Source organism: Ctenopharyngodon idella, chromosome 16, assembly GCF_019924925.1.
Source record: "Ctenopharyngodon idella isolate HZGC_01 chromosome 16, HZGC01, whole genome shotgun sequence".
In the NCBI taxonomy this organism is placed as follows: domain Eukaryota; kingdom Metazoa; phylum Chordata; class Actinopteri; order Cypriniformes; family Xenocyprididae; genus Ctenopharyngodon; species Ctenopharyngodon idella.
Window position 1 is genome coordinate 11,110,592 of NC_067235.1, and position 10,229 is coordinate 11,120,820.

Genomic DNA, 10,229 nt, shown 5'->3' on the forward strand with positions numbered 1-10,229 from the left:
TTGCTTATGCAGCAGCTTTAGAAAGAAATAGTAAAAAATAATGTAATTGTAGCTATATTTTGGATAACAGAATTGACCAAATATAATTTTTTTAAGTAGCTGTTTGAAACCAAAATCCAAACCTAGAGAAAACACATCTGTGTAATTGGACTTCTGACTCAGTGTTCAGGCAGGCAAAAAGGAGTTAAGGACAGTGAACCAGTTAACAGTGGTTTTTATTAACAAAAATTGATTCTTTGAAAAATAAACAACACTAACAATTGACCCTCTTCTTATACCACACCTCCCACAGTCCAGCTGTGTCTGAAAGCTGAAAAATACATATAGAGGTGTCGCGGAACAGAAGAATGCAAACACAGGTATTATTATTTAAACACCAGGGAAGAACAAGGTGAGTAACTGGGTGGCAAATCAATAAGGTGATACTGCCAGTGAAGTGACAGTTCTTATCTGTTGCAGAGGGTGTGTAGTGAATCCTGATTAACTGGATGGCAGGGATACGCTCTGGTACTGAAGACGGAAGAAGGACTGAAGGCTGGACAGTTCGAAACTGGATCATAACAGGTAAATATCCACAGGTAGGCTGGAGGGAGTATGGGTTCTGGAGGTGTGGAGATGATTTCAGGATGATGAAGACATGAAAGGGCATCAGCTTTCTGGTTCTCACCAGGTCGGAATGTAACGGTGAAATTGAATCTAGTGAAGAATAGGGCCCAGCATGCTTGACAGGTGTTGAGTCTTTTCTGTGATCAGTTATGGCCTTAAAGGGCTGTTTGGCTCCCTCCAGCCATTGACGCTACTCTTCTAAAGGCCAGTTTGAGCCAGCAGTTCTCGATTCCCGATGTCATAGTTACACTCCACCGGGGACAGTTTCTTAGTGAAGAAGGCGCATGGATGGAGTTTAGGAGGCTCACCTTGCCGCTGGGAGAGTGCAGCTCCTACCCCAGTGATGAGGCATTGACCTCGACTATGAAGGGGAGTTTTGGATCTGGATGGGTCATAATAGGAGCTGTACAGAAGGCTATCTTCAGGTGGTTGAATGTTGAAGTGGCTTTGGGGTTCCAGGACAGAGATTTGGCCCCATTACGTAGAAGGGAGGTGAGTGGTGAACTGATGGTACTGAAGTTATGGATGAATCTCCTGTAGAAACTTACAAATCCCAGGAAGTGTTGGAGTTTTTTGGATGGTTGTGGCCAGTTTTTGACAGCTTGTACCTTCCTCTGGTCCATCGGGATGCCGTGATGATTGATGACATACCCGAGGAAATGGATAGTGTGGTGGTGGAACTCACATTTCTCCAAATTCAGATATTGGTGGTACTGGCGAAGCTTTTGCAGGACCTGCATCACATGGTGGCGATGTTCGGACTGGAGAAGATGAGGATGTCGTCAATATAGATGATGATGAAACGATAAAGGATTTCCCAGAACACCTCATTCATGAAGCCCTGGAAGACAGATGGTGAGTTGGACAGCTTATGTGGCATAATAAGGTATTCACAGTGCCCAGATGAAGTAATGAACGCTGTCTTCCATTCATCATCCTTGCGGATAGGAACAAGGTTACCCTTAGAGGGATTTGCCCCAGGCAGCAGTTCAGTCGCGCAGTCCTATGGCCAGTGTGGTAGTTTTGTAGCCAGCTGTTTGCTGAATACATCCTGGAATGCATGGTAATCATGAAGAATCTCCTGCTTTATGTTAGTCATGGGACTCTCAATGGTCATGAAGCAAACAAGTGCAGCTCTCGATGATGAAGAAGATGGTTTCTGAGCAGGGTGTTTGCTGGGAGGTTTAGGAATGGATCGTAGACAATTCTCAAAACAATGGGAGCTCCACTGTTTCACCTCACCAGTTTTCCAGCAAAAGGGAAGGAAAGTGTTGTAGCATCCATGGGTGTGTAGGATGATATCCGCTGTGGAACCCTCCAGCACGAGATCTTTTCGTGATGCAGACATACGATGCAGAGCGTCACTGTAGGGGTGCAGTGTTTGATGTAGCCACGGCCCAGAGGTTTTTGCAGGATGGTGTGGGCGTTTAGAGTTTGTGAACAGGATTAGCGTTGAAGATGAAGCTTGCAAAGTAGGTTGAGAGACATGAAGTTGCCAGCAGATCCAGAGCCTATTAGGGCTTTCCCTGAAACAGAACGTCGGGAGGTTATTAAAGTGACATCAGTATGCACCAGAGAGGCAATGGAAGAAGGTGTTTGAATAGTACTCACCACTGGACATGGTGGTCGGACGAGACAGACAGGAAGGAGATGGCACACTGCACCTCAATACAGGCAAAAGCCCTTGTTAATTCTTCTTTGACGCTCCACTTGTGAAAGATGGGCTGATTCGATCTGCATGGGTTCAGGTGCTGGAGGGGTGACTGATGTTGAGGTAGACAGAGAAAGCAGCACGGGTTGTTCAGGTACACAGGCAGTGAGACGTTGGGAGATTCTAATAGATCTTTGTATGAAGCTTTCCAGGCTGTTTATGTCATCATATATTGCAATCTGCTGGTGGATATTGGTATTCAAGCCTTGGCAATAAGGCACAAATAGCACGGTCTCATTCCACCAGCTGACAGCAGCCAAAGTGCGAAACTGTACTGCATAGTCGTTGACAGAGGACGAACCTTAACAAAGTCGGTAAAGTTGATCGTGCACGGAAAGGGCTTTGGCAGTTTGACTGAAGACTTCCTTGAAGTGAAGGGTGAATGCTGTCAGCGAGTTGATGATTGTAGTGTTTGACTCCCAGATGGATTGTGCCCATTTCAACGCTCGGCCTGTTAACAGCAAGATAATGTGTGTGATCTTCGGACTGTCATTAGGGAACAGATGTGGTTGCATTTTGAAGAACAATGAACATTGTACAACCCGAATTCCGGAGATGTTGGGACGTTTTTAAAAATTTAATATGAAAAATTGAAATGAAAACTAAAAGACTTTCAAATCACATGAGCCTATTTTTTATTTACAATAGAACATAGATAACATAACAAATGTTTCAACTAAGAAATTTTACAATTTTATGCACAAAATGAGCTCATTTCAAATTTGATGCCTGCTACAGGTTTCAAAATAGTTGGGACGGGGGCATGTTTACCATGGAGTAGCATCTCCTATTCTTTTCAAAACAGTTTGAAGTTGTCTGAGCATCGAGGTTATGAGTTTCTGGAGTTTTGGTGTTTGGTCCCATTCTTGCCTGATATAGGTTTCCAGCTGCTGTCTTTGATGTATTTTTCATTTAATGATGCGCCAAATGTTCTCTATAGGTGAAAGATCTGGACTGCAGGCAGGCCAATTCAACACCCGGACTCTTCTACGACAAAGCCATGCTGTTGTAATAGCTGCAGTATGTGGTTTTGCATTGTCCTGCTGAAATACACAAGGCCTTCCCTGAAATAGACATCGTCTTGAGGGGAGCATATGTTGCTATAAAACCTTTATATACCTTTCAGCATTCATGGTGCCTTCCAAAACATGCAAGTTGCCCATACCGTATGCACTCATGCACCCCCATACCATCAGAGATGCTGGCTTTTGAACTGAATACTGATAACACGCTGGAAGGTCTCCCTCCTCTTCAGCCCGGAAGACACAGCATCTGTGATTTCCAACAAGAATGTCAAATTTGGACTCGTCTGACCATAGAACACTTTTCCACTTTGAAACAGTCCATTTTAAATGAGCCTTTGCCCACAGGACACGACAGCGCTTCTGGACCATGTTCACATATGGCTTCCTTTTTGCATGATAGAGATTTAGTTGGCATCTGCAGATGGCACAGCGGATTGTGTTTACCGATAGTGGTTTCTGGAAGTATTCCTGGGCCCATTTAGTAATGTCATTGACACAATCATGCCGATGAGTGATGCAGTGTCGTCTGAGGGCCCGAAGATCACGGGCATCCAATAAAGGTCTTCTGCCTTGTCCCTTACGCACAGAGATTTCTCCAGTTTCTCTGAAACTTTTGGTGATGTTATGCACTGTAGATGATGAGATTTGCAAAACCTTTGCAATTTGACGTTGAGGAACATTGTTTTTAAAGTATTCCAAAATCTTTTTACGCACTCTTTCACAGATTGGAGAGCCTCTGTTCATTTTTACTTCTGAGAGACTCTGCCTCTCTAAGAAATCCCTTTTATAGCTAATCATGTTACAGACCTGATATCAATTAACTTAATTAGTTGCTAGATGTTCTCCCAGCTGAATCTTTTTAAAATTTCTTGCTTTTTCAGCCATTTGTTGCCCCCGTGCCAACTTTTTTGAGACCTGTAGCAGGCATCAAATTTGAAATGAGCTCATTTAGTGGATAAAAGTGTAAAATTTCTCAGTTTAAACATTTGTTATGTTATCTATGTTCTATTGTAAATAAAATATTGGCTCACGTTATTTGAAAGTCTTTTAGTTTTCATTTTATTCAAATTTAAAAAATGTCCCAACATTTCCGGAAACCTGCTGCATTCTTCAACTTCACCTGAGTATGTCGCTGGTTAAGCCATAGGACTGGCAGAGGCAGAGGCAGATATCGAAGAAGAGGTGACTGGTAGTTGAAGTGCGCGTCGAATGGCTTGTACTAAGTCAGCAAACGGATCCGGAGGTGGACTGCCAGTATCGCGGGGATCTGCTTCATGTTGCATGTTGGTCTGGTCTTCTGTCACGGAACAGAAGAATGCAAACACAGGTAATAACGAAACAGAGTTTAATTAAACACCAGGGAAGAACAAGGTGAGTACTGGCAGTGTCAATACGCTCTGATACTGAAGACGGAAAAAGGACTGAAGACTGGACTGGATCGTAACAGGTAAGTATCCACAGGAAGGTAGTCGGGTAAGTGTTCAGCGTAGAACGGCGAGACCAGACAGGGTTGAGCTTAGGTGCGTGGGTTTAAATAGTGACTGTGATGATGACTGAGTGCAGGTGGTGCTGGTCAATAGTCGGGTGATTGGGAGCGTGTGTAGGAATCTGGTGCTGAGGGTGTGGCTGACTCTGTGACAAGAGGTAAGGAGACAACAAGGCACATCCAATGTTGGGAGTAATGCGAGTTATGTAATCAGATTACTTTTTTTAACTAGTAACTAGTAAAGTAGCACATTACTTTTAAATGTACAACAAAATATCTGAGTTACTAATAAGTAACACAAGTTACTTTTTTTCCCATTTATTGACTGACACCTCTCCTGTCCACATGTTGAGAGAAATTAAGTAAAAGCGTAGAGGCGTAGTGTGCGCTGTTTAAACATGATACTTAATGTAGTTCTACACTAAATGTGAGCAGGCATTTACTCATCTCACTTGCACAAAAACAGATTCAGTATTAAAAATTGAAATACAAACTGAGAATATTACGCAAACCTTCCATAATTAAATGTTAAATAATGCAAATTTACTCTAATTTCATTTTATTAACCAATATCTTTGCTGCTGGCATTCGATGACCCAATTCAACCATACTAATAAGTAAAAATGACTTTAGATAGACTTTGGACTTTAGATATTTTTGTTTTCATTGCTGAAGTAAGAGTGCACAGCTGAAAGGTTTGTTTGAGCTGCGCCCTCTACTGTACAGGAGTGAATTTGTGTTTCCTTCAGCCTGAGGTTTATTCATTTCACTTTTGTGAAAGGGCCTTTACATTTACATTTGATTACATTTAAAAAACAAACAAGCAAGCCCAGCCCAGTGAGAAAAAGTAATGCAAAAGTAGCGTAACACATTACTTTCCATAAAAGTAACTAAGTAATGCAATTAGTTACTTTTTTAACCCCTAAACCAACATAGATAATACACTGTGTAACATAGCTCTTCCTATTGGTCATCATCCACCTCACACTAGTTATTGTACCAGCATCAGCAGGTGAAAAATCCATTTAGCTCAAAGACACAACCCTTTTCCCATATACCAGGGTTGGGTTATCAGATCTTGAATGCATTCTGGGTGGTGTGATGATGTGATGGGTTTCAGTCTCTAATTCCTTGAATTCCTGTCTAACAAGTTCGTCATTCTCCTTTTAACTGCACATCTAAATGTTTTGCAATCATTTGCTTTAAACCAACGTCAAGTAGAGAAATTCAGAATTACCATTCGTTCTTACTAAGCACTGCACTTTTTAGCCTTATAGTAAACTCAGATTGGATATAATGCGCATTGTATATCATAATAAGTATGTCTAACCTATTTATGGCATCATCTGATAATCATGTTCATATTATTCACATGTTCATGTTAAACTGTACAACATCCAATATGTATACTCTAGCATGTATTTGAATAATATTAACATTTATTTGGCAGATGCTTTTATCCAACGTGACTTACATTGCATTCAAGGTACACATTGACATTTTATCAGTTCTTGCTTTGTCTGGGAATCGAACCCATGACCTTGGCGTTACTAGTGCCATGCTACTGTTTGAGCTACCGGATGGCTAAGTATACACTATTTGCATTTTGTTTCATTTTTCTATCGTGATATGTATTTATACAGTATATTTGTATGTATATATATATACGTTATAACTGCACTATTGCGGTATTATTCACACGTACGTGCCATTTACACTGATCATTGCTGGTTCATTCATACTCACTTGAATAAATGCAGAGTATATGCTGTATGTCTGCACTGCATACTGAATGTGCATATTTGTTATTTAACTTTTTCTTGAGTAGTTGTGTTTTGAGTACCAGTACAGTTAAGGATACACCATAACCAGCTCTGAGTAAGGGTACTGAAATAATAATAATAATAAAAAAATTATTAGCAGCTGAATTTGTTTTCAGTGTGATGAGTTTGGCAGAGTTTAAGAAACATTGAACATAGAATAATAGAAACATTGAATTCTCAGAAACTACAGAGCTGTTCCAGATTCAGTATTACATTATCTGACACGATATTGCTGATGGTAACAACCTTGTTACAGCAGTGACTGCCAGATGGTGCTGGTATTTCTTATGTTGTTGTGTCTTTCTGTGAGTCAGCCACTGCTTTGTTTCCCTTGGACACAAAGTATCAATATAAACACAGCCATGAGCATTATATGCATCACCGAGGGCCTGGGAAAGAAATCCACTGTTGCAGTCTGCTCCATATTTGATGTATTTTACATAGATGGATAGATAGATATGACCCAAATTAAAATAAAATGCTGTATCGAAACTGTGTCAGCATGAGTCAATGAAAACGCAAAAGTAAAAGTGTCAGTGTCTGATGGGAAAAGCACAGTACTTTTGGTAAATACAATTATTAATGTATAGTAAATTAATTTACAAATGAAAATGGCAAATAAAAAAAATGTTGAGGGTTAGATTTACAAATATTAGAAACTAATACAGAATTTTGAAACACTACCATAATTACCCAACTGATTAAATTCACAGTGCAATTCACCTGTGACTCAAGACTGAATAAGATGGTGATTAAAAAAACAAATATTTTATCCTGACCTTAATCTGTCTACATGTCATGTGAGTTCCGGGATACATTACACAGTCACAAGGAGCAACACGTTCTAGTCAATTCCATGTGATGTTAATGGTCAAGGAGGATTACATGTGCCTAGACAAGCTTTAATGGGATTGCAGGAAAAATAAAGTAGAAACCCATATTACTAGTTACTGACCTTTACGATAGTTTATATTTGTGCTGCATCTCAGAAGAGCTTGACTCCCCCGGCTGAGTCATTGTTCTTCTCAAGTTTTCTTCCTCATTCTAACATTGTAGGGAATTTTCCATAAATTCAAGGAAAACAGAAGGATGCTATAATGTTTTAAAGGGAGTTGGAAAATCATCAAAGACGGCTGATTTTTTTCCCTTCTTCCCCGAACACACACTTGTAGGAAAATATGTTTTTGAAAGAGAAAAATGCTTTGAGATTTGCAAATATTTGCAATCTGTTATTGGCTTTAATCTCAGCTATTCACAGATAAACTCAGATAAACCATTAACATGGAAGCAGATTTGTGCCAATAAAAAAATATAACTTTTCCAGAAACTAACAAAAATATACAACGAGAAAGAAAAACAAACAAACAAACAAACAACAAAAAAAAACACTGAGGATGAAAACAGTGAACTAAATTGCAAAAAATTAACATGGCCATTAAATAAACCTCATTCTTCCAAGCTTCCTGTTCGCTCCATACATGAAGAGACTTTGCATTGTAGTCATTAAATATTTGCTTGGTTATGAATAAAGCTCCCTTAAATTTTTATTGAAGGGTTAGTTCACCTAAAAATGAAATTTCTGTCATTAATTACTCAAAAGACCTTCATTCATCTTCGGAACACAAATTAAGATATTTTTGATGAAATCCAAGAGCTCTCTGACTCCTCCATAGAAAGCAATTGCATTACCACTTTCAAGGTCCAGAAAGCTACTAAAGACATTGTTAAACTCATTTTAGGTTGAGGGCCAGATTGGAAAAAAATAACCATGTGCGGGCCGAATTAATAATAATAATAATAATAATAATAAAAATAGACCTTAGTGCGCCTACACTGCTAGTACACTGCTCTTTAAAACTGCATGTTTTTTAAAATAACGCTTTATTTAATATTTTTTTATTAGTGATGCACCTATTTAGATTTTTCAAATTTGCAAATCGTCCAATTCTGATACTGGTTGTAGATTTTTTTTAAAGCAAATTTATTTGTTGTTTATTTGTTCAAAAAATGTGTGTAGCTCTTTGATATTAGAGGCAAACACTGCATTTTTATCACAATCCCAACAAAGATGTTATGCACATGAGCATGAGCATTTGTTTTTAATTTAAATTAGCCTATTGTATAATTTCAAAATTAAAAGCAAAAACAGCATGGTCTGACTTTAGCTTTGTGAAAACGCTTGCACAAAACAAAATCAGCAGACGGGCTGAATGAAAATGCAAATTCACTCTCTGACAGTAGGTGGCGCTTAAGGAACAGCAGTGAAAAAGCGTTTCCATGGTTACCGCTATACACAAAGCAGCTGCGTCGATAAAGAGGCTATTACTTTATATTGAGATCAGAGGAAAAGCCATCAAAACTTTTCTGAAGACAGTTCCCTTCAGAGATACATTCATATCAACCCCAATTTATATATTCTTCCTATTTTTTTGCCAACAGTGAGCTTGTGCATGGTACAGTATTTTCTCTGCTGGCGCGTCTGTTCTTTTCTTTGTGTCCGTATTCAGTGTTTGCCTGTGTTAACGTCCTGTTTACAGACATCGTAAATATTTACACACAAATGAAATTTTGGGAATTTATTACAAAGCACTTTGTTTGCAAGCCCGGAATAAAGACTGACCAAAATAAAACTAAAAAAAACTTTGGACTAGTGCATCTCTATTTCTTTATTATAGTTCAAATCATCCCCTGGGCTGGATTGGACACCTTTTGTTTGACACCCCTGGGCCCCCGCGGGCCGTATGTTTGACACCCCTGCTTTAAAGGGATAGTTCACCCAAAAATGAAAATTCTGTCATCATTTACTCACCCTCAGGTTGTTCCAAACCTGTATATATTTCTTTGTTCTGTTGAACACAAAGGAAGATATTCTGAAGAATGTGGGTAACAGAACAGTTCTGGGGCACCATTGACTGCCATAGTATTTATTTTCCTACTATGGAAGTCAATGGTGCCCAAAAGTGGCCTGGTTTCAAACTTTCATCAAAATATCTTCCTTTGTGTTCAGCAGAACAAAGAAATTTATTCAGGTTTGGAACAACCTGAGGGTGAGTAAATGATGACAGAATTTTCATTTTTGGGTGAACTATCCCTTTAAGGTCGATAGACTTAATGTTATGGCACCAGAGTCCTTAGGCATTGCTTTCATACAAATACACATCACTGACTGACTGAACAGAGGCAGCAAAGATAACTACAAACATTTAACTAAATTCTGATCCCCTATAGTCTTTTCTGAGGTCGTTGTAAGCAGAATTCATTTGAGTGTGACAAAGCCTTTCTGATCTGCTGTGATTCAGATGATCCTGAATTTAAACATGATGAAAACCAGATGAACTGAATTTCTTTTTATGAAAAATGTTGAAGCATTTGTATTGGCGGATTGGAGCAATTCTAACGAACATCATTTTCAAGGGAACTATAAACATATGAAAAAAACAAAACAGCAAATGTCTGTATGACATCTGTGTGAGTCAGACGAGCACATAAAAAGATTTAAAAGGAACTTTGCTCACAAATATGAAATTAAAAGCCAGGAATGGAAAACCAGTGTATATTTTTCCTGAATACACTCCCAC